At 49.2% G+C, this 24,619-nt stretch overlaps 1 long non-coding RNA gene across 1 annotated transcript in view; it reads left to right on the top strand.

Annotated features, from left to right (window-relative positions):
* Nucleotides 1–11,804, top strand: part of LOC146870558 (uncharacterized) — a 101,336-nt gene extending 89,532 nt beyond the window's left edge. Inside the window, exons 2-5 of the long non-coding RNA XR_014978318.1 lie at nucleotides 9,899–9,963; nucleotides 10,551–10,698; nucleotides 10,916–10,979; nucleotides 11,706–11,804. This is a non-coding gene — a long non-coding RNA (uncharacterized LOC146870558). The remainder of the gene's footprint in view (nucleotides 1–9,898; nucleotides 9,964–10,550; nucleotides 10,699–10,915; nucleotides 10,980–11,705) is intronic.
* The last annotated feature ends 12,815 nt before the right edge of the window (nucleotides 11,805–24,619 follow it).

Genomic DNA, 24,619 nt, shown 5'->3' with positions numbered 1-24,619 from the left:
ACACTGATTGACACTGACTGACACTGACTGACTGACACTGACTGACTGACACTGACTGACTGACACTGACTGACTGACACTGACTGACTGACACTGACTGACTGACACTGATTGACTGACACTGACTGACTTACACTGACTGATTGACACGGACTGACACTGATTGACTGACACTGATTGACTGACACTGACTGACTGACACTGACTGACTGACAGTGATTGGCTGACACTGACTAACACTGACTGACAGTGACTGACACTGACTGACTACTCTCTACTACTGACTCTACTACTCTCTACTACTCTCTCTCTACTACTCACTCTCTACTACTCACTCTCTACTACTCACTCTCTACTACTCACTCTCTACTACTCACTCTCTACTCCTCACTCTCTACTACTCACTCTCAACTACTCACTCTCTACTACTCGCTCTCTAGTATTCACTCTACTACTTTCTACTACTTTCTACCACTCACTCTCTACTACTCTACTACTCACTCTCTACTACTCTCTACTACTCACTCGCTACTACTCTACTACTCACTCTCTACTACACTCTCTACTACTCTCTACTACTACTCTCTACTATTCACTCTCTACTACTCTCTCTCTCTACTACTCACTCTCTACTACTCACTCTCTACTACTCACTCTCTACTACTCACTCTCTACTACTCTCTACTACTCACTCTCTACTACTCACTCTCTACTACTCTCTCTCTACTACTCTCTACTACGCACTCTCTACTACTCTTTAAAACTCTCTCTCTGCTACTCACTCTCTACTACTCTCTACTACTCACTCTCTACTACTCACTCTCTACTACTCTCTACTACTCACTCTACTACTCACTCTCTACTTCTCTCTACTACTCACTCTCTAATACTCACTCTCTACTACTCACTCTCTACTACTCACTCTCTACTACTCACTCTACTACTCTCTACTACTCACTCTCTGATACTTTCTCTACTACTCTCTACTACTCTACTACTCACTCTCTATTCTCTATTACTCGCTCTCTACTCTCTTCTTCTCTACCTCTCTCTACCTCTCTCTCTACTACTCTCTACCTCTACCTCTCTACATCTCACTCTCAACTACTCACTCTCTACTACTCGCTCTCTAGTATTCACTCTACTACTTTCTACTACTTTCTACCACTCACTCTCTACTACTCTCTACTACTCACTCTCTACTACTCTCTACTACTCACTCGCTACTACTCTCTACTACTCACTCTCTACCACTCTCTACTACTACTCTCTACTACTCACTCTCTACTACTCACTCTCTACTACTCACTCTCTACTACTCTCTACTACTCACTCTACTACTCTCTGTTGCTCTCTACTACTCTCTCTCTACTACTCTCTCTCTACTACTCTCTCTCTACTACTCTCTCTCTACTACTCTCTCTACTACTCTCTACTACTCACTCTCTACTACTCACTCTACTACTCTCTACTACTCACTCTCTACTACGCACTCTCTACTACTCTCTACTACTCACTCTCTGCTACTCACTCTCTGCTACTCACTCTCTACTACTCACTCTCTACTACTCTACTACTCTACTACTTGCTCTACTACTCACTCTCTACTTTTCTCTACTACTCACTCTACTACTCTCTCCTACTCTACCAATCACTCTGTACTGCTCTACTACTCTCTCTCTACTACTCTCTCTCTACTACTTACTCTCTACTACTCACTCTACTACTACTACTCTCTACTATTCACTCTCTACTACTCACTCTCTACTACTCTCTACTACTCACTCTACTACTCTCTGTTGCTCTCTACCACTCACTCTCTACTACTCTACTACTCACTCTCTACTACTCCACTATTCTCTACTACTCACTCTCTACTACTCACTCTCTACTACTCTACTACTCTCTACTACTCTCTACTACTCTCTCTACTCTCTACTACTCTCTCTACTACTCACTCTCTACTACTCACTCTACTACTCTCTCTCTACTACTCTCTACTACTCACTCTCTACTACTCTCTCTCTACTACTCTCTACTACGCACTCTCTACTACTCTTTAAAACATCTCTGCTACTCACTCTCTACTACTCTCTACTACTCACTCTCTACTACTCACTCTCTACTACTCTCTACTACTCACTCTCTACTACTCTCTACTACTCACTCTACTACTCACTCTCTACTTCTCTCTACTACTCACTCTCTACTACTCACTCTCTACTACTCACTCTCTACTACTCACTCTCTACTACTCACTCTCTACTACTCACTCTACTACTCTCTACTACTCACTCTCTGATACTTTCTCTACTACTCTCTGCTACTCTACTACTCACTCTCTATTCTCTATTACTCGCTCTCTACTCTCTTCTTCTCTACCTCTCTCTACCTCTCTCTCTACTACTCTCTACCTCTACCTCTCTACATCTGCACCTCTACCTATACACCTCTACCTCTCTACCTCTCTGTACATGCACACATATGCACATATATATATGCATTTATATATATGTATGTGTATATATATATACATATATAAACATATAAATATAATCTGCATATCTATATAAATATAAATGCATGCAAACATATACATATACATATATGCATACATATGCATGGTATGTACATGAAAGTTTGAAAAACTCTAATACAAGCAAAGCTACTAATACAAGCAAAGCTAAAAAGCCACCTAATTACAAACAGAATTGCTTTAACTTAAACGAGGGCGAGACCTATTGCATTTTCAATGCTTGTTTACTTTGATTCCATCAAGAAGGCATTCAGATGTGTCACACATTTGCCATAAATTCAGAATGTTAGCACTCTAGTTGCTCATTAGATCACTGTAGTAAAGCTACTGCTCACCAGGGAAGTCTGCTGCTGGTATTGAAAGTGCATGTTTCAGTCTGCACGTCAGAATTCTTTAATGAAATAGAAGAGGATTTGAGAAGTCACTCAAAGTGTGCCCTAATTTTTCTTTCTGCAGCACTAATCATACATTCTATGGCAAAATGAACCCCCTCACTTTGTTCCTTTTTATATTAAATGTTTTAAGAGTTACCACTTTATTCCAATCAAGATGGCTTCAGGTGTGCCATACGTTTATCATAAGTAGGAGTGTTAGCGATCTAGTTGTTCTTTGGAACACTCTGGGAAGCTGCAGTAGAACACAAAGGAATCACCTGACAGTCTCTGCCCTTGTTGGATGTACATGTTTTACTGAGAATGTCAGACTTCATTCTCACATGACTAAGAAAGATAATGTGAATGTACAGAAAATATGCTCTCAGTTTAGCTTATAGATCACCTTCCAAACCTCTGTGGGAAAAGCATGTGAAAATAGTTTTCTCTCAAACATGATTCATGATATCCCAGCAGAAGGCTTTTTCACATGGTAAAATCACCTTAGAACATACCACAATTCCTAAAATGAGTATGGTACCATCAAGAAATGATTTATAATGTAACTAAAGTCTTAAAACCTTCTATTAACTGCAATGCTTTTTAATGAGGTGCGATCATGTATATTTTTCCCAAGATGGCTGCCAACACTTCTTGGATGAAGTGCTGACAGCCAATCAGATCTCACGATGAGATGTGTGGTTGGGATCCGCCCAGATATATATGTGATTTTACTTTAAATTTTCTCAGGAAGTACTGAACGGATTTACACCATTTAAGCAAAAGGCACGACTCTGAACCAAGGTCTACCTTTCTGCCAAATGTGGTATAATTCCGTTCAGCAGTTCGGGCTGTAGCTGCGTCAACAGGTCCTATGGGAAATTGCATGGGGAAAATGCGTTTTGGGACCCCCCTTTTATTCTCAGCCCCCGCTTGACGAATCACCACGAAACTTTCAGGATAGGAGCGGACCGGAGCTGGCCAAAAGTTTGGAAAAGTTTGCCAAGATTCGTCAACCGGCGCCAGACTTATTAGGAATAGAATGTTGCGGATTTCCTCTGGAAAATAGGTTCTAACTAGAACTACCTACTGGCGACTGCCAGTAGGTAATATATATGCTTGGAGGAGTTTTGTTTGGATATATATATATATTTACATACATACATATATATATATATATTTATATATATATTCACTGAAAAAAACATAGGTTTCAGGGACGTTATATTTACAGATTAACATTTAAAAATCCTTTGAAATTTACTGAAAAAAAACATTATTTTCAGGGATGTTATAGTTAGTTGCACATTTCACTTGTACAAAACCATAGAAATTCTGCCGTTATAGTTAGTTGAGCTAACTATAACTCACGCCCCCGCAATGCACTGCTGATGACGTCACATATTACATCATTCATGACATGGTCAGTGACATCACTGATGACATCACTGATGACAACATCCAGTGACTGTGTGTTTCAGTAAAGTTTAAATGTTTTATAAATATATTGGCCAAGGTATATTGAAGAATGAGTGGGTGTATACGTGTGTGGATGAAGGATTTAGTAGGTGCATGACTGACTGTATAAGTGAGTGATTAAATGTGTCTTACTGAATTCATGGGTTAGTGACTAAACTGTGTGAATGTCTGTATCAGTCTGCCTATTACTGTGTAAGCTGCTGCATGGACATGAGTGTCTATATGGGTTATTGATTGGTTGCCTGAGTATTTGTATGGGTGCCTGTGTGTCTGTGTAGGTGGGAGGTATGTGACTTGGTACAGAGATGTGTGAGTTCATTATTCACTGGGTGTATGGGTTCAAGACTGCATGTGGAAACAGCTGTATGGGAGGGTGAGTGTGTGTATGGGTGTGTTGATGAGTGAATGGATATCTCAGTGCTATATGTCCAAGTAACTACATATGTAAAATGCAGCGCATGAGAGAGTTGAGTATATAAATGACTATACGTGAGAGTCAGTGATTGTGAGAGTGCTGTATGGATGAGTGTGTACTTGTATCAGTGATTGTATAAGAGAGTAAGTATATGTTAGTATCACTATGAATAAGTGAGGTTGTGTGTGTATAACTGTGTAGCTAAGTAAATATAAGTGTGATTGATTCTTTGCATGACTGAATAGATGTGTGAGTAACTCTGGATGAGTGGCGGTGTGTGAGTATTTGTATAGGTATATGAGTGCCTATAATAGTGTTGTATTAATGAGTCTCAGCATGTCTGAGTGACTGTATGGGTGAATGAGTGGATGTCTGTGTAGACCTAGGAATCAGTGCATGCGTACGTAGTAACAGGTATTGGTGTCTCTATTGTTTCGAAAATTGTAGTCTGTATTTTAGAGTGGGTGAATCAAAGGTTTTATTAAGGTATGAGGAGGTGCATCAGATTTTCACTTAGCTGATGTCATCAGTAATGTCACTGACCATGTCATGAATGATGTAATATGTGATGTCATCAGCAGTGCATTGCGGGGGCGTGAGTTATAGTTAGCTCAACTCACTATAACAGCCGAATTTCTATGGTTTTGTACGAGTGAAATCTGCAACTAACTATAACATCCCCGAAACCTATGGTTTTTTCAGTGAATTTCAAAGGTTTTTAAAATGATACTTTGTAACTATAACGTCCCTGAAACCTGTTTTTTTTAGTGAATTTCAAAGGTTTTTTATATGCTAATTTTCAATTATAATGTTCATTAAACCTATGGGTTTTTCAGTGATTTTAAATTATCATTCCATTCTCAACCTGGTGAAAACAGCCGATATCACCAGTTTTCCAGCAATAGCTTCCGCCAAAAAAAAATCGCCACAAATGAGAGCAATAACTAACGCTAATAATAATAATAAAACAGGCGATAAGCTGTGTTAGCAGTAGGAATGTAACATCTGCCTTTTACTGGTGTAAAGTAGGACAACTACCTACAGTGGGAAAGGGAGCCCAGCCCAGAATCACATCTGAAGACCAACTCATGTCATAGAGCTACTGATCATGCACCTCTCACACCCAAGAAGGCCATAAAACCCACTGCCACCAACCTGAGGACCTCCCCCAGGACCACCCCCCTACTACCACCGAGGCAGTGCACAACAGGACAGTGAACCTTCCAAAAACGGCATGGCCCCTCAGCCACACAATAGCTGAATGTTGCGAGATGTGGCAACCAAACGTGTGAAGGACGCAAGTCACCAACCAATAATAATGCACACAATACCAAGTGTAGCGGTGATGTGCTGGACAGACCTCACTATGAAGAGCACAAACCTCTCCATGTGTACATATACTGCTGGTAGTGTTGTGGACAGTGGACGCAACCATGTTACCTCAGGCAGTAGGGAAGATCTCAGTCATGTACCTGTGTCGTCGTCCCCTGTAAGCGGAAGCGCAGTGGGCTGGTCCACCATACGCCACTCCAGCATAGAAGTGTGAATAAATAGGCTGGGGCTCTGGGCGTGGTTCACTTGTGTGAAGGCCAATGCGTCTGCCAGAGCGGCGGCCCTTACCCTGCCCCATGACTGCTGCCATGACCGCGGGCATCCTCGACACAGGGCTCCCATGAACACAGCGGCACAGCACCGCAGAGTTACGTCTGTACACACTACTGCCTTCGATCTATACTGCGGACAGCAAGGCTCACAATTCAGATGGAGTCGCGATTGCAGATGGCGCAGTCCAGTAGGCAAGAGACATTGCTCCCAGTGCGCCCCGCCCGGACCACGCATCATCGCACGCTGCGTACACGCTGAGCCCCAGAGGTACCACTAACTCAGTGCACCACAAGTCGACGCCACGTGGCCTCATTAAGGCAGAAATCATTAGACACAGGACATTGCTACCAGTGCGGCCCGCCCGGACCACGCATCATCGCAGGGTGCGCACACGCTGAGTGCTTCAGGTGCCACTAACTCAGTGCACCACAAGTCACCACCACATGGCCTTACTGAGGCAGAATTCATTAGACAAAAGACATTGCTACCAGTGCGGCCTGCCCAGATCACGCATCATGGCAGGGTGCGCACACACTGGTTGCTTCAGGTGCCACTAACTCACTGCACCACAAGTCATCCCCACGTAGCCTTATTAAGGCAGAATCCATTAGACAAAAGACATTGCTATCAGAGCGGCCCGCCCAGACCACGCATCATCGCAGGCTCCGCACACACTGAATGCTTCTGATGCCACTAGCTGTGCAGCTCAACTCAACGCCACGTGGCTGTGGGCCCTTGCTGAACGCTGCATCTGGCCTACACTGCGGTCAGCACGGCTCACAATTGAGATTGAGTCTTGATTCATTAAATACAGAGACCAGTAGGCAACTAACTACAACGTCCCTGAAACCTACACAATATCCTTTTAGTATCCTTGCTTCAAGAACTTTTGTTTATATCAATTATAGCTTTAGTACAATGACCAAATTCATCTTGCAAGTCCAAAGGATCATTGAATGGCAGTCTACACTGTGGCCAGCAGAGCTCACAGTTCAAATTCAATCTTGACTCATTAATTTCAGAGTCAAGTAGGCAACTAACTATAACGTCCCCGAAACCTACACATTTCGACAATGTATTCCATACATATTTCATCTTTTGTTACCTACACTGCGATCAGCAGAGCTCACAATTTACATTGAGACATGATTTATTAATTGCAGACAGAATTGTACTCTATGTCCTCGGATGTTGTCAAGAGGAAGTGACAAAAAGCATTCCTCGATGTCTGTGCTGACTACTGCCTTTCATCAACATTGCGGACTGTAGGGCTCACAATTCAGATCGAGTCGCAATTGCAGATGACGCAGTCCAGTAGGCAAGAAACATTTCTCCCAGTGCAGCCAGCCCGGACCACGCATCATCGCTGGCTGCACACATGCTGAATGCTTCTAATGCCCCTATCTCAATGCAGCGCAACTCATGGACCCTTTATGATACAATATTTTGTGTATAATTTCACATCTGGTGCCCCTTCCTCAGTGTACCACAAGTCATGGACCCTTTACGATAGAATCTTTTGTGTATTATTTCACATCTGGTGCCCCTACCTTAGTGCAGCACAAATCATTGACCCTTTATGATTGAATCTCTGTGTCTGATCCAATGATTACTGTTGTACCTGTTGCCAGCACCAACCATTCCGGAAGGGCTGGCTTATACTCACCCCACACGCATCCAGCACAGACGTCACTGGACATGTGACCCTGGTAATAAAAAGGAGTCGAGCGCACGTGCCCGTACCCAGTTCCACTATCTATCTGTGTCTGTGTGTTTATTATTTATGCAACATGCTGCTGGGCCCTACCACATGACATTGTGCTCTGGACAGCATATGCAACCAACTTACCTTTGACAGTGGGAGAAAACTTTGGTTATGTAACTTTGTCTCGGTCATTGTATCAGTACGTACGTAGAGACTGGATGATTAGAGGACTGCAAAGTGAGTGTATAGTGAATTTCTAAGTGAGTGGGGATTGGCGGAGTGATTGTATAAGTACATATGTTGGCACAGCCTAACTCCGACAACAAGCTTGTCTCTAATTGGCTGCCCTCCATGTCCCAAAAACTGAAATTTGGGCTTTGCATGGCCCTGTACTGCTACAGCTGCAATACTCCACTGAATGTGCAATAAACATTCACATCCACACAGATGTGTCATGTCCACCATCTTTCTTGTGTGGAACTGTAGATGAATGTAGGGTCAGTGATTCCCCGTACCTTCCATGTTGGCCATGTTGTGGGACTTGGCTCACAGAGTGACACATTGACGCTTGCAACCCGGGTGACGGCAGCACTACAACAAGACCAACCGCATGCCAATGTTGCCAGATTTTGTAAGCATTCGCAAGCCCAAAGCCAACCAAAAAGTAGCCCAAAGTGGTCCAATAGGAGGGGCAGGGACATCGTCAAGCAGGCGGTGAATGCATTGGAATTGATGTTGCAGCAGGCAGCCAAGTAAATATTTGTCTAATAAAGCGCTTTAACATACTACTTTGCTGTAGCGCTGTATATATATTTATAATCTGGCAACTAGCACAAACCAAAATTTTACCACACAACCGGGAAAAATGTAGCCCAATTGTACGTGATCTAGCCCAATATGGCAACAGTGCCGCATCAGTTAATTCCTCATACAGCTCACGATGGAGCCACGCCCATAGCTACGGAGTCGTTCTTCACAGCCTCACGCAGGACTGGCATACGCCAGGCTAGCCCACTCTACTTACGCTTACAGGGAAGGACAACAACGCTACATGGCCCAGATTTTCATTGCAGTGATCTACAGCTCACACCCTAGTTGTCAGTACGCCACAGCCACTCCCTCATGGCTAATATACACCCACACCACACCCATCCAGCACAGGCATCACAGAACACTTGACCCTCCCAATAAAAAAGACCGGCCACACGTGCTCGACACCATTTCAGAGTTGCTCGCACCACATGCACTGTGGCCGGCACAGGCACACCAGCACGGGACGGTGACTTTCGGTCCACTTAGGTACGGGTACCGTAATTGCTGAGCGGGTGTGCAGCCTGCGGTGATGGCCCGTCCTGGCGGTCTGGACAGCTCAGGTTTTGTGTGCCCTGCTGGACCGCAGTGTAGGCCTGAGCCATCAGACAGCGCAGGCCTACCGCCACGTGGTGTGGCCTCGCTGGTCATAGAGTTAGTGGCACCGCATGGGCTGAGCGGGTGTGCAGCCTGCGATGAAAAGCCCGGTGCACTGGTATGTCCTCTGCCATGACAAAATCAAGACCCAGCACCAAATGTAAGACCTGGTGGCCTGAGGAGTGGGGCTGCATGATATGCAGGGTGCCCTGTCTGCGAAAAGGTGAGCAGTGAGGCATGGGTGCGCAGGGGTGGGCAGACACCTCTGGGCGGCGGGAGTGAATGATGTGCAGCAGCCTGGATGCACAAATGCGGAACAGCGATTTAGGCGTGCACAGTCATATATACTCTGCCATTACTAATTCTGTACTATGTTTCAGATGTGGGAGCTTGAGTGCTCCACTAGGTCCCGGCACGTGGTTGAAGACACACCGGTGGCAGAAAGGTGAGCTGTGAAGATTTTCTCCAGTGTCAACACTCCCTCTCCCTCTCCATTTCTTCCTTTCTCTCTCTCACACTTTCTCTGCCTTTTCCCCTCTCTCTCATTCTTTCTTTCTCTCTCTTCCTCTCTCTCACACTTTCTCTCTATTCCTCTCTCTCACACTGTTTCTCTCTCTATTCCTCTATTACACTGTTTCTCTCTTTCTCGCTTCCTTGTATCTCTCTCTTTCTCTCTTTCTCTGTCTTCCTCTCTCTCACTCACTCTTTCTCTCTCTCTCTCTCTCTCCCTCACTCTCACTCTTTCTTTCTCTCTCCTCCCTTCTCTCACTCTTTCTCTCTCCCTCTTCCTCTCTGTCACTCTTTCTCTCTCTCTCTTCCTCTTTCTCACCCTTTCTCTCTCTCTCTTCGTCTCTCTCACTCTTTCTCTCTCTCATCCTCTCACTCTTTCTTTTTCTCTCTCTATTCCTCTCACTCCCACTGTTTCTCTCTTTCTCTCTGTCTTCCTCTCACTCTTTCTTTCTCTCTCTCTCTCTCTCTTTCTCCTTTGATGGACGCATGACGCACAATCTTATCTTGCTTTTTATCTAACAGGCTGTGATTCACGAATCGACGTCCCCCCCAACATCACCACAGCTGAACGTGTGTAGTACCTGCAACGATGCGTGGCCATCCTGACAACGCCTGAGAAAGTTGCTTCGGCACGTGGTGGACCCTCTTACACACACGCCGGTGGCGGAAGGTGAGCAGAGAGGCTTCTTTCCGCAGCATTGGGCAGTCACCTCTGGGCAGTGGGAGTGGATAGTGTGCAGCAACCTGGGCGCACAAGAGCGCACAGACACCTCCGAGCAGTGGGAGTGGATGGGCTGTAGCAGACTGAGTGCGCATTGGCGAAACAGAGAATTAGGCGTGTGCAGTTGTATGTACTCTGCAATTACAAATTCTATACTATCTTTCAGATGACTAAACTTGAGGGTGCACTATGTCCCGGCACATGGTTGGAGACACACCGGTGGCACAAAGGTGAGCTGCGAATATTTTCTCCAGTGTCAACACTCCCTCTCCCTCTCCATCTCTTCCTTTCTCTCTCTCACACTTTCTCTCTTTCTCTGTCTCTTCCTCTCTCTCTCATTCTTTCTTTCTCTCTCTTCCTCTCTCTCACTCTTTCTCTCTCTCTCTTCCTCTCTCTCACACTGTTTCACTCTCTTCCTCTATTACACAGTTTCTCTCATTCTCTCTTTCTTGTATCGCTCGTTCTCTCTTTCTCTGTCTTCCTCTCTCTCACTATTTCTCTCTTCCTCTCTCTCACTCTTTCTCTCTTCCTCTCTCTCACTCTTTCTTTCTCTCTCTCTCTCTCTCACTATTTCACTCTCTCTTCTCTCTCTCACTCTTTCTCTCTCACTCTTTCCCGGCACGTGGTTTGAGACACACCAGTGGCACAAAGGTGAGCTGCGAAGATTTTCTCCAGTGTCAACACTCCCTCTCCCTCTCCATCTCTTTCTTTCTCTCACTCACACTTTCTCTCATTCGTTCTCTTCCTCTCTCACTCTTTCTCTCTCTATCTTCCTCCCTCTCACACTGTTTCTCTCTTTCTCTCTTCCTTGTATCTCTCTCTTTCTCTCTTTCTTCGTCTTCGTCTTTCTCTCACTCTCTTTGTTTCTCTCTCTCTCTCTCTCACTCTTTCTCTCTTTCTTTTTCTCCTTTGCTGGACGCATGATGCACCATCTTATCTTTCTTTTTGTCTTGCAGGCTGTGATTCACAAATGGTCCAGCGATGACACGATATGGCTGTACATAGTTTTATTTGTTGTTCTTTTGTTTTAATAAAATGTTTTATATGTAAATCCATACATGACTAAGATTCTTATTTGTCCAACCTCACAAGCATCTTCTTATTAATAATTGTACAACATTACCCAATTTTTGACGTTCCAGATCCCCTAACATGACTGTCACATTTGTTTGTGGGGGGTGGGGGTGAGGGGGTATGGCAGACAAGCAAGGAGCTCCTGCTGGGGGATGTCAGAGCAGTGTTGGGTGTCCGAACTGCATGATTGTTGCCTCATTGCGCCAGTTCTCAGAGACTTACGAGCCGGCGAGCCGACTGGCAGGCTCATAGAGGGAGAACCGCGGCCCGTCAGTTCACAGAGGGAGAGCTGTGGGCCAGCTCGCAGAGGAACACCTGCGGGCCGACTGGTATAGGGAAAGGTGTGGGCCATCATCTTCCAAAGGGACAGCTGCGGAACAGTGATGTGTGGAGAGGGACCGTGAAGAGCATATCTCGCAGAGAGAGACCTGCAATATATTTCCAGTCTTGGCTTCACAGATACAACTGCGGGCCCAAGAACTCGAACCCGAAGAGCTGAGAGCCGACAAGTGGTTCACAGAGGGAGACTTGCGGGCCCAAGAATGTTGTTGGAGGTATGCTGTTGATGGGGGAAAAGGGTGCGTTACCTGCTGATGTAGGGAGACGCAGCATGAAAGGGGTATCTCGCACAGACAGAGCTCCGGCATATTAAATTGCCCCCGGGACCTTTCTTTTATATTTTCACTTGATGCGAGGCACAAGATGGCTGCGAACACTTCCTGGTTTGAAGTGTTAGCAGCCAATCAGAGAACACTTCCTGGTTTGAAGTGTTAACAGCCAATCAGAGGAAAGCTCGTGCTCAGGAGTTAGGCACAGTCCAGATATATATATTTCTTTTTTCCTTTAATATCTCAAAAACTACTAAACGGATTTACACCATTTCAACAAAAGCGCTCTCTGGACCAAAACCTTTCTCCCTGCCAAATTTGGCATAATTCCGTTCAGTAGTTTGACCTGTAGCCTTGCCTAACGTTTCCTATGGAATCCCCACTTTTTTCTCAAGCCCCCCTTGACCAATCACCCTGTAATATGTCTTTGCAGCTGGATGGCTCCAGTCGTGGGTGCAAATATCTCGCAATAAACTTGCTTTCAATCAACAACCAACTGTGGTAAAGATTCGTCAAACGACGCCAAAGTTCTAAGCACATGGAGGACTCCAGGAGGGGGGCCGTGCAATCCCCCTCCCAACATGAGTGAAGCCCCGGGTCTGCGGGGACTCTAGCGGGCCCCCGCAGCCCCAGTGAGCCCCTGCTATTATTTTTTAAGAAATGTCCCCGGGACCTAGCCCACCCCGGTGTCTCATTAAAATAAAACGCGGGAACCCGAGACCACAGCGCGAATTGCGCCAATATATATATATATTTTTTTTAATGCTTTCTTTGGCCTTGAGGGTCCTTCTGTGACCCCCTGAGCAGGCCTAGGGGGTCAGGGTGTTTCTACCCTGCCCCCTTCTCTTGTTTTATACCTTTGTTTCTCTGTTTTCTGGTGAATCGCTTCTACTGAGTCACAAGATGGCTGCCAACACTTCATGGTTTAGAGTGTTGACAGCCAATCGCAGTGAAGATCGTGCTTGGGACTTAGGCTCCACCCAGATATCGAAACTTTTATTTTTCAAATTTTTCAGCAACTACTGGACGGATTTACACCATTTAAAAAAAAGGTCGCTTTCTGATCCACGCACTACCTTTCAGCCAAATTTGGGGTAATTCCGTTCAGCAGTTTGGGCTGTAGCTCATCGCAAAATTTCCTATGGAAATTAACAAGGGGAAAACGTGTTTTGAGACCCCCCCCTTTTTTTCTCGGCCGCCGCTTGATGAATCACCCCCGCACTTTCAAGATAGGAGCTGACCTAGATAGACTTTTTTTTTGCAGAATTTCGCAAAGATTAATCAAACGACGCAAAAGTTATTAGCAAATCAAAAAATGCTTTTCCTATGGAAACTAGGTTGTAACTATAACTTCCTACTGGTGACCGCCAGTAAGTAATGTATATGTATATGTATATATATATATATATATATATATATTGGACAGGCCACGTGAAGGGCTTGCTCCCTCCCCGCATGACAGGGCCCGAGCCCCGGCCCTCCAGGTGTTACCCACAGAAACAACCCGCACCCCGTCCCCAGACGGGACTCCTGCCCCCGGACCTCTCTGTATCATGGGGCCGAACCACTACCGGCTCCCTCGCCCGGCCCGGCCGCCATCTTGGACACTGCACCACGAGGCCGCGTGGCCTCCGCTCGACCCTAACCCTGGGCCTGGCCAGGCCCCGACATCCCGGCACCACCATCCACCCAGGAGGTGAACGGACCACTTGGCAGGTCGATGGGAGAAAGAAGTGTTGATGGCTCTCCCCCGCCAGGTGCCGATCGCCCCCCAGCTCCCCCGGGCGCTGGCTCCACCCCCCTGCTGGGTGTCTGGACTCCCTCATCCCGGACCTCCCGACCTCCAAGTGCGAGGGTCCGGACATCAAAGGGCGCCAGACCTATAACTGGGGCAGCTCCAGAGCAGGAAGGCAGTTGTATCCTGGAGTCGAGAGACACCGTGAAGAACTCATCCCTGACGGACTACTGGCGCTGCCGTAGCCCTGCCTTGCGAACTATCGTCCTGCCTGCTGGCGCTGCCGCGGCCTTCTGCATCCTCCATCCTCGTCGGGACCTGCTGGCGCTGCCGCGGACCGTTGTAACTACCACCTTCACTGGGACCTGCTGGCGCTGCCGCGGACCGTTGTAACTACCACCTTCACTGGGACCTGCTGGCGCTGCCGCGGACCGTCCATCTAGAACGCCGAGCTCGAGGATTGGGAGCTATCCATCATACCATCTCAGCTACCAGATTGGTAACAAGACTGTCCCGCTACCCCCTTTCCCAACCAAGAGACTAGAATCGAGGGGACCCCTGAGTCCTGACCTCCTTGTACCATTCTATCGTACCTAAAGATTGCTTATAAAGAACGTCAAAACCTTATCTTTGTGTGGTGTACATCTGTGGGGGGGAAGTTACTCGTCTGTACGATCGCTGGAGACGGCTCTCCCCGGAGACCTCTCCCCTTGTCCTCGGCCGACCCTCCCGGTCCGTCTAACATTGGTGGCCAGCGGCGCGATCCGAATCAACGCATAATCGTACAGAGAGTAGCTCACCCCACGACGAAACCACAATGTCAACCAAAGAGAGCGGATCCACCGAGAAATTCCAGATGGAGAAATTGGAAGAGTACAGCCATCGTGAATTGAAACAATTCTGCATTGAACTAGGCATTGCTACCACCGGCCTGAGTACCAAAGACGATTTCAAGCACGCCATTGAGTCGTGGGCAGAAACCGGGGCCGCCAGATCCCCGGACCAAAACATTGCAGCATCAGAGAGGAACACCACGGCTCCCGAGGAGCGAAGAACGGGTCTCTCGCAGGAAGAGATCCAAGAGAGAGAAAAAAGCAGACTACATGAGCTAGAAATGGCACGGCTCAAAATGGACGGTGAACTAAAATTAGCCGAACAAAAACTGAACCTAGAACATCTGCGGCTCCGAGAAGAACGGGAAGAAAAACAGAGGCAGAGAGAGCTCGAAGAAAAGAAATTAGCGTACGAACACGAGCGCAAACTGGCAGAAATAGACCTACGGAAGCAGAACAAAGAACTGGAGGTGCCCGAGCGACCGCGCACCCCGGGAGCGACAGAAAAGAAAGTCCACATCCCCAAGGATGTCGTTCGAGAGTATGTCCGAGAGGACGACATACAACAGTGGTTCAAGGCCTACGAGATCGCCATGACCTCCCACCGGATCGATCGAAGTGACTGGGGAGCCGGTCTATGGGGGAGGTTCGTCAATGAAGGCCGTGATGCCCTGTTACAGCTCCCAGACCATCTGATGTCATCCTATGACCACATGAAGGCTGCCCTCCTCACCCGATATGGGCTCACACCCGAAATGTACCGCCAGAGGTTCCGAGACTGCACCCGGATCCCGGGTACAACTTGGGTGGAATATGTCAACTATTTCAGCCGAGCCTTCGAGGGTTGGATCAAGGGAAGCCACGTAACGACCTACGAGCAACTTTTTAATCTCATGGTGTGGGAGCACCTCTCTAACAACTGCTTCGTCGAGCTCAGGCAGCACCTCCTCGACAGTAAATTGACTGACCCACGGCAACTCGCCGCCGAAGCTGACCGGTGGGAAAGCACCCGAGTGGGCCGGAGAGGGCCGCACGAACAGAACCGGAACAACCAAGGTCAGCACCGTCCCCGAGGAGGAGGAGGAGGCCAGGGATGAGGAAGAGACACCGTCCCGGCCGCTCCCGCTGCCAGCACCCCGCCCCCGGCCAGCCGGGGCAACCCCCCGATGCGCCCGGGGTTCCGAGCCAATGTCATGTGTCACCGATGCCAGCGAGTCGGCCACTACGCCAATGACCCGAACTGTCCACAGAACCAAACTCCGAGACCCTGCCAGGTAGCTGCCGCCGCCCTGGGGGGAGAACAAATCTCCGAAGAACAGGAAGAATACGAGCAGGAACAACAAGAGTGGGAACCGGCCGCCATGGTTCTAGCGTGCCTAGGGGGAAGAGACATGGTCCCGCGGGCTCCCCTACCCGCCAACACCAGAAAATATAGTCAGTGGGTGAACATTAATGGACGCCGGGCCGAAGCACTACGTGACACGGGGGCCAGTGTGACGGCCGTCCGCTGTCACCTGGTAAAACCAGAGCAGATCCTGCCGAACATTCTCTGCCCCGTCCGTTCAGTCGACAATTCGGAGAGTCTATGTCGGATGGCCTGCGTCCCCTTCGAATGGGGAGGAGTCTCCGGCATGTTGAAGGTGACGATCCGAGATGATGCCCCCGTGGACTGTCTCCTGGGGAATGATCTTGAGAGTTCCCCGTGGGCCGCCGTAGAAAGAAGAGAGCACCTGGGGATGTTGGGCCTCCCGGACTGGGCGTGCGTAACCACCCGGTCCATGGCCGCCCGTGCCATCCCCCGACCAGAAGAACCAGAATGGCCAGCACCTCCTCCCCCGATCGCTCCAGTAGAGGACACCGAGCATACCGACCCCCCAGAGCAAACCCCCGAAGGGCTCGCTCAGCCCCAGGACCTTCCCAACCTGGCTCAGTGGCGTCAAGAAGGGGGGCCCACCCAGGAACAGTTCCGTCAAGAACAGAAGACCTGTCCCTCCCTCGAGGGACTCCGCCAGCAAGCCCTCGCCCAGAGCGCAGGGGACACCACCGGAGCCCATTGGATCTATTGGGACAACGACCTATTGTACAGTGAACAGAGAATCGCGGAGTTAGGGGCCAGTCGAGTGCTGGTGGTGCCCCTCCGTTTTAGAGACTTCCTGTTAAATTTGGCCCACGATGTCCCTCTGGCTGGACACCTGGGCCAGGACAAAACCTACAGTCGCCTGGTGACCCACTTTTTCTGGCCAAAGATGAGAAACGACGTCCTCAACCACTGCCGGTCCTGCCCCACGTGCCAGGCCAGCGGGAAGAGCGGCCGCAAACTCAAAGCACCTCTGCAACCCTTCCCAGTTGTCACCACCCCGTTCGAGAGGGTGGGAATAGACATTGTGGGGCCCCTGGACCCCCGTACAGCACAAGGACATCGGTTCATCCTGGTACTGGTGGACCACGCCACCCGCTACCCCGAGGCTGTGCCCCTGCGAACTGTAACAGCCCCGGTGGTCGGCCGGGCCTTAATGGGGATCTTCTCCCGGGTGGGCTTCCCCCGAGAAGTCGTCAGCGACAGAGGCACAAACTTTATTTCGAAGTATATGAAGTCCCTCTGGCAACAGTGCGGGGTCACCTACCGATTCACGACCCCCTATCACCCTCAAGGAAACGGACTAGTCGAGCGGTTCAACCGCACGCTCAAAGGAATGATTGGGGGATTGGAAGAGCCCCTCCGTCGCCAGTGGGATGTACTACTTCCGTGCCTCCTCTTCGCCTATCGAGAAGTTCCCCAGAAGTCCCTCGGCTTTAGCCCTTTCGAACTCTTGTACGGGCACCCTGTGCGAGGGCCCATCAGCCTAGTCAAAGAAGGTTGGGAGATGGCCCCCCTAAAGACCCCTCCAGACGTCTTCAAGTACCTCCTGACCCTACGCAATCAGACCAGGCGATTCAGAGAAATGGCGAAAGCGAACCTTGAGGCCAGTCAGGAGGACATGAAAAAATGGTACGATCAAAATGCCTCCTCCATCGAATTCGAACCTGGCCAACAAGTGTGGGTGATGTCCCCCACCGAACCATGTGCCTTGCAGGACAAGTGGACGGGGCCCTTCAAAGTGGTCGAACGCAAGAGCCCCGTCACCTATCTCATCGATGTGGAATCTCCACGGAACCCCCTCCGGGTCCTCCACACCAACAGACTCAAACCCCACTTTGTGCGCTCGGAGCTCAGCCTCCTGATGGCTACAGACAGTGGAGCGGAAGAAGACTCCGAGCCTCTCCCTGATCTCCTGAAGACTCGGGAGAAAGATGGTTCCGTGGACGGGGTCCGGCTCTCCGATGCCCTCACCCCGGAACAGCGCCAAGGCTGCCGGGACCTCCTGCAGTTCGCTACCTTGTTTTCCCTCACCCCAGGGGTCACCCCCTGGTGCTTGCACGACGTGGACACTGGGGGCAGTCCCCCTATCAGACACCGGGCGTACCGCGTACCAGATCGGGTACGGGCCTGCATCCAAGAGGAGGTATCAAAGATGCTCACGCTCGGGGTCATCGAGCCCTCGGACAGCCCCTGGGCCAGCCCGGTCGTGCTGGTCCCCAAAGCTGCTGCCCCCGGCACCACTCCTGAGCTCCGATTCTGCGTCGACTATCGGGGCTTGAATGCTGTCAGCAGAACCGACGCTCATCCCATCCCCCGAGCGGATGAACTGATCGACCGCATGGGGGCTGCCCGCTACCTCAGCCTCTTCGACCTGACAGCGGGCTACTGGCAGATCGGTCTCACACCCCGGGCCCGAGAACGATCCGCCTTTTCTACCCCCGATGGCCACTACCACTTCAAAGTCATGCCCTTCGGCATGAAGAATGCCCCAGCTACCTTTCAGCGACTGGTGAACCAGGTCTTGGCGGGGCTCGAGGAGTTCAGCGCCGCCTACCTGGACGATATCGCTGTGTACAGCCGCCACTGGTCCGACCACCTCCACCACCTCCGAGAGGTCCTGCAGGCCCTCCAACGGGCCGGCCTCACAATCAAGGCCAGCAAGTGCCAAATTGGTCAGGGGTCCGTGACCTATCTCGGACACCAGGTGGGAAGCGGTCTGGTGGCCCCTCTGCAACTCAAAATCGCTGCCATCCAGTCCTGGCAGCCTCCAGTCATGCAGACCGAGGTCCGAGCCTTCTTGGGGCTCACCGGCTACTACCGGCGGTTCGTGAGGGACTATGGCAGCATTGTGGGGCCCCTCACGGGACTCGCATCCAAAAACCACCCGAAGAAGGTCAACTGGACCCCAGACTGTCAAGCGGCCTTCGAGAAGCTGAAAGCCGCCATGTGCATTGCCCCTGTGCTCCAGGCCCCCGACTACAGTCGGGAATTCATCGTACAAACAGATGCCTCCGACCATGGCATCGGGGCGGTCCTCTCCCAGCTGAACTCCGAGGGACTTGACCAACCGGTGGCCTTCATCAGCAGACGCCTCCTGGCCCGAGAACAGCGCTGGAGCACCATCGAGAGGGAGGCCTTCGCAGTGGTGTGGGCCCTCAAAAAGCTCCGGCCCTATCTCTTCGGTACCCACTTCCGGGTGCAAACAGATCATCGACCCCTGCAGTGGCTAATGCAGATGCGGGGGGAAAACCCCAAACTATTGCGTTGGTCCATCTCCCTGCAGGGGATGGACTTCACTGTGGAACATCGACCGGGCCAAGACCACGCCAACGCAGATGGCCTGTCACGCTTTTTCCGCCTCGACGAGGAGAGTCCCCAAGAGGATGGGTGACTCTCCCCGCCTTCAGCTGGGGGGGACGCATGTTGGACAGGCCACGTGAATGGCTTGCTCCCTCCCCGCATGACAGGGCCCGAGCCCCGGCCCTCCAGGTGTTACCCACAGAAACAACCCGCACCCAGACGGGACTCCTGCCCCCGGACCTCTCTGTATCATGGGGCCGAACCACTACCGGCTCCCTCGCCCGGCCTGGCCGCCATCTTGGACACTGCACCACGAGGCCGCGTGGCCTCAGCTCGACCCTAACCCTGGGCCTGGCCAGGCCCCGACATCCCGGCACCACCATCCACCCAGGAGGTGAACGGACCACTTGGCAGGTCGATGGGAGAAAGAAGTGTCGATGGCTCTCCCCCGCCAGGTGCCGATCGCCCCCCAGCTCCCCCGGGCGCTGGCTCCACCCCCCTGCTGGGTGTCTGGACTCCCTCATCCCGGACCTCCCGACCTCCAAGTGCGAGGGTCCGGACATCAAAGGGCGCCAGACCTATAACTGGGGCAGCTCCAGAGCAGGAAGGCAGTTGTATCCTGGAGTCGAGAGACACCGTGAAGAACTCATCCCTGACGGACTACTGGCGCTGCCGTAGCCCTGCCTTGCGAACTATCGTCCTGCCTGCTGGCGCTGCCGCGGCCTTCTGCATCCTCCATCCTCGTCGGGACCTGCTGGCGCTGCCGCGGACCGTTGTAACTACCACCTTCACTGGGACCTGCTGGCGCTGCCGCGGACCGTTGTAACTACCACCTTCACTGGGACCTGCTGGCGCTGCCGCGGACCGTTGTAACTACCACCTTCACCGGGACCTGCTGGCGCTGCCGCGGCCCGTCCATCTAGAACGCCGAGCTCGAGGATTGGGAGCTATCCATCATACCATCTCAGCTACCAGATTGGTAACAAGACTGTCCCGCTACCCCCTTTCCCAACCAAGAGACTAGAATCGAGGGGACCCCTGAGTCCTGACCTCCTTGTACCATTCTATCGTACCTAAAGATTGCTTATAAAGAACGTCAAAACCTTATCTTTGTGTGGTGTACATCTGTGGGGGGGAAGTTACTCATCTGTACGATCGCTGGAGACGGCTCTCCCCGGAGACCTCTCCCCTTGTCCTCGGCCGACCCTCCCGGTCCGTCTAACATATATATATATATATATATTACCTACTGGCAGTCGCCAGTAGGTAGTTATAGTTAGGACCTATTTTCCATAGGAAATCCGCAACATTCTATTTGGAATAACGTTAGCGCCGATTGATGAATCTTCGTGAAATTTTCCAAACTTTTGGCCAGCTCCGGTCCGCTCCTAACCTGAATATTTCACGGTGATTCGTCAAGCGGGGGCCGAGATAAAAGGGGGGCCCCAAAACGCGTTTTCCCCATGCATTTTCCCAGAGGACCTGTTGACGCAGCTACAGCCCGAACTGCTGAACGGAATTACACCAAATTTGGCAAAGAGGTAGTCCGTTGAGTAGTTACTGAGATAGATATATCTGGGTGGAGCCTAACCACACATCTCATCGTGAGATCTGATTGGCAAGAAGTGTTGGCAGCCATCTTGGGACCAATATACATGATAGCCTCTCATTAAAAAGCATTGCAGTTAATAGAAGGTTTTAAGACTTTAGTTACATTATAAATCATTTTTTGATGGTACCATACTCATTTTAGGAATTGTGGTGTGTTCTAAGGTGATTTTACCATTTGAAAAAGCCTTCTGCTGTGATATCATGAATCATGTATGAGAGAATACTATTTTCTCATGCTTTTCCCACAGAGGTTTGGAAGGTGATCTATAGGCTAAACTGAGAGCATATTTTCTGTAAATTCACATTATCTTTCTCAGTCATGTGAGAATGAAGTCTGACATTCTCAGTAAAACATGTACATCCAACAAGGGCAGAGACTGTCAGTTGATTCCTTTGTGTTCTACTGCAGCTTCCCAGAGTGTTCTAAAGAACAACTAGAGCGCTAACAGTCCTACTTATGACAAACGTATTGCACACCTGAAGCCATCTTGATTGGAATAAAGTGGTAACTCTTAAAACATTTAATATAAAAAGGAACAAAATGAGGGGGTTCATTTTGCCATAGAAAGTATGATTAGTGCTGCAGAAAGAAAAATTAGGGCACATTTTGAGTGACTTCTCAAATCCTCTTCTATTTCATTAAAACATTCTGACATGCAGACTGAAACATGCACTTTCAATACCAGCAGCAGACTTCCCTGGTGAGCAGTAGCTTTACTACAGTGATCTAATAAGTAACTAGAGTGCTAACATTCTGAATTTATGGCAAATGTGTGACACATCTGAATGACTTCTTGATGGAATCAAAGTAAAAAACTGAAAGTATTTCCTACTGAGGAGACTGTAGTAAATGAGGAAATTAGGAAACTTCATAACAAATAAGTCTCCCAAAATGGCCACCAGAGACAAAAGAGCCCAAATGTAGCCCAAATATCACCCAGATGTAGCCCAAGTATAGCCCAATGACAGAATGTCCCAGAGTGTTCTAACGAACAACTAGAGCGCTAACAGTCTTATTTATGACAAAAGTATGGCACACCTGAAGCCATCTTGATTGGAATAAACTGGTAACACTGAAAGCATTTAATTTAAAAAGGAACACAATGAGGGGGTTCATTTTGTCATAGAAATTATGATTAGTGCTGAAGAAAGAAAAATTAGGGTACATTTTGAGTGACTTCTCAAATCCTCTTCTATTTCATTAAAAAATTCTGATATGCAGACTGAAACATGCACTTTTAATACCAGCAGCAGACTTCCCTGGTGAGCAGCAGCTTTACTACAGTGATCTAATGAGTAACTAGAGTGCTAACATTCAGAATTTATGGCAAATGTGTGACATATCTGAAAACCTTCTTGATGGGATCAAAGTAAAAAACTGAAAGCATTTCCTACTGAGGAGACTGCAGTAAATGAGGAAATTAGGAAACTTCATAACAAATAAATCTCCCAAGATGGCCACCAGAGACAAAAGAGCCCAAATGCAGCACAAATATCACCTAGCTGTAGCCCACATGTAGCCCAATGACAGAAGTGTGCAAAACACTTATTTTTTGTGTATTTGCAGTTTTATATAGTGCAGACTTGTCAGGTATTGGAGTGCTTTACATGAGCATTGGTTACATCACACAAGATCAAATTCATTTTGGTTGTAGACATGGGGAGATTAAGTGATTTGACCAGAATCACAGAATGTTGAGCTGAAGCAGAAACTCCAACCTGGTTCCCCAGTTGCAAAGTCTGCAGCTCTGGAAGTAACATCACATCCTCTCCCCTAGGTGCAACATTTAATCAACAGACACGTTTCAGCCAGGAAATGTCCAATGTTTTTAAGCTCAAATGGGCTTTATTTGATCTGTCTCCTGTCTACAATCTCCTCTTTTTCAATGTAACTCAAAGAGAAAAATCAATATCCCAGTTTTTTTTTCAAAATCTCCCTCTTACCAAGTTCAAAATGTTTGCAAGTATGGTACATTGGATCATGGTAGGCAGGAGGAATTGGGGTAGGGACATGGACTCGGATAACAGAGGACAGGAGGGACATGGAGAGGTGCACCAAACTGACCCTACAGGGCAGGCATCAGGGTTTGCAGCAGCACAATACACCACACAGGGCATGCGGGACGGGAGTGCAGCACAACAATCCATAGAAAGCAATAGGGAGGGGACAGGACCATGCACATGGACAACAGAGAACAGAGGGGAAAGAGGTAATGGTAGCTAGCTGACCATAATGGACAGACCGGAGAGAAAGCTGTAGCATAACAGACCATAAAGGGCAGGAGGGACGGATCAGGGGCATTACGAAGGAACAGACAAGCCAGGAGGGAGGGAATAGGGGTCTGCACATGGAAACAGAGGGCTGGGGGCAAGGGGGCAGGGCAGGAACAGCAAGATGACCATGGAGGTCAGGCAGGATGGGCACTAGAAACAAGACACACCATGGAGAGCAACAATGAGACTATGATGGCATACACACAGACCATGGAGGGAAGGTGGGAGGGGGTCAGGGGCAGCTAGCTGTCCACACAGGGAAGGTGGGAGGGGCCATGGCAGCACAGAAGAACATGCATGGCAAGCGGGAGGGTTAGTGGCAGCACAATGGCTATGATGGGCAAGAAGGAGGGTGCAGGGGCATGCACAAAGGACCATGGAGGATAGAAGGGAGGGTCAAGACATGGGCACAGACAAGAGAGTTCAGGGGAAGGGGCCTCACAACAGACCGCGCGGGGCAGGCAGGAGAAGCAGTTGCAGCACAACAGACCAGGGAGGGCAGAAGGGTGTGGCAGTAAAATGGACCATGGAGGACAAGAGGAAGGGGATAGGGGCATGGCATGTGGACAGGCAGGGTGGAGATGGCAGGGACAGGCAGTCATCTGACAATGCTAGGCAGGTGGGAGGGGAGTGGCAGCTCAACAGAACACTCAGAGTAGATAGGAGTGGCAGGTCTATGGAACATGGTGGGCGAAAAGGATGGAGCAGGGGCATGCACAAAGACATCGGAGGGCAGGGGGAAGGAGAATAGGGGCAGCAAGCTAAGCACAGAGGCTAAGCAGGAGGTCAATGATGGGCCATAGAATTGGGCAATGGAGGGCAGGAGGAGAGGACTGGTACATCATGCTAAATGGAGGGCAGTGGCAGCACATCAGACCATGCATGGCAGGAGGGAGGAGGCTAGTCCGTATTCAGACAACAGAGGATAGGGAGGAGGTGGATGGGGTAGCAAGCTAACTGTTCAGAGAAGGTGGGTATTAGGAACTTTATTGTTTTTAAAATGTGTGTCTGTGCGAACTACTTAAAATATGAACAAGTATGCAGCATAATCTCACTTTTATTCAGGAAGAAGAGA

The sequence above is a fragment of the Triturus cristatus genome, chromosome 1_1 (genome assembly GCF_964204655.1).
Source record: "Triturus cristatus chromosome 1_1, aTriCri1.1, whole genome shotgun sequence".
Classification (NCBI taxonomy): Eukaryota; Metazoa; Chordata; class Amphibia; order Caudata; family Salamandridae; genus Triturus; species Triturus cristatus.
Note: the sequence above shows the minus strand (reverse complement) of the source record. Positions and strands in the feature narration are given on the sequence as shown.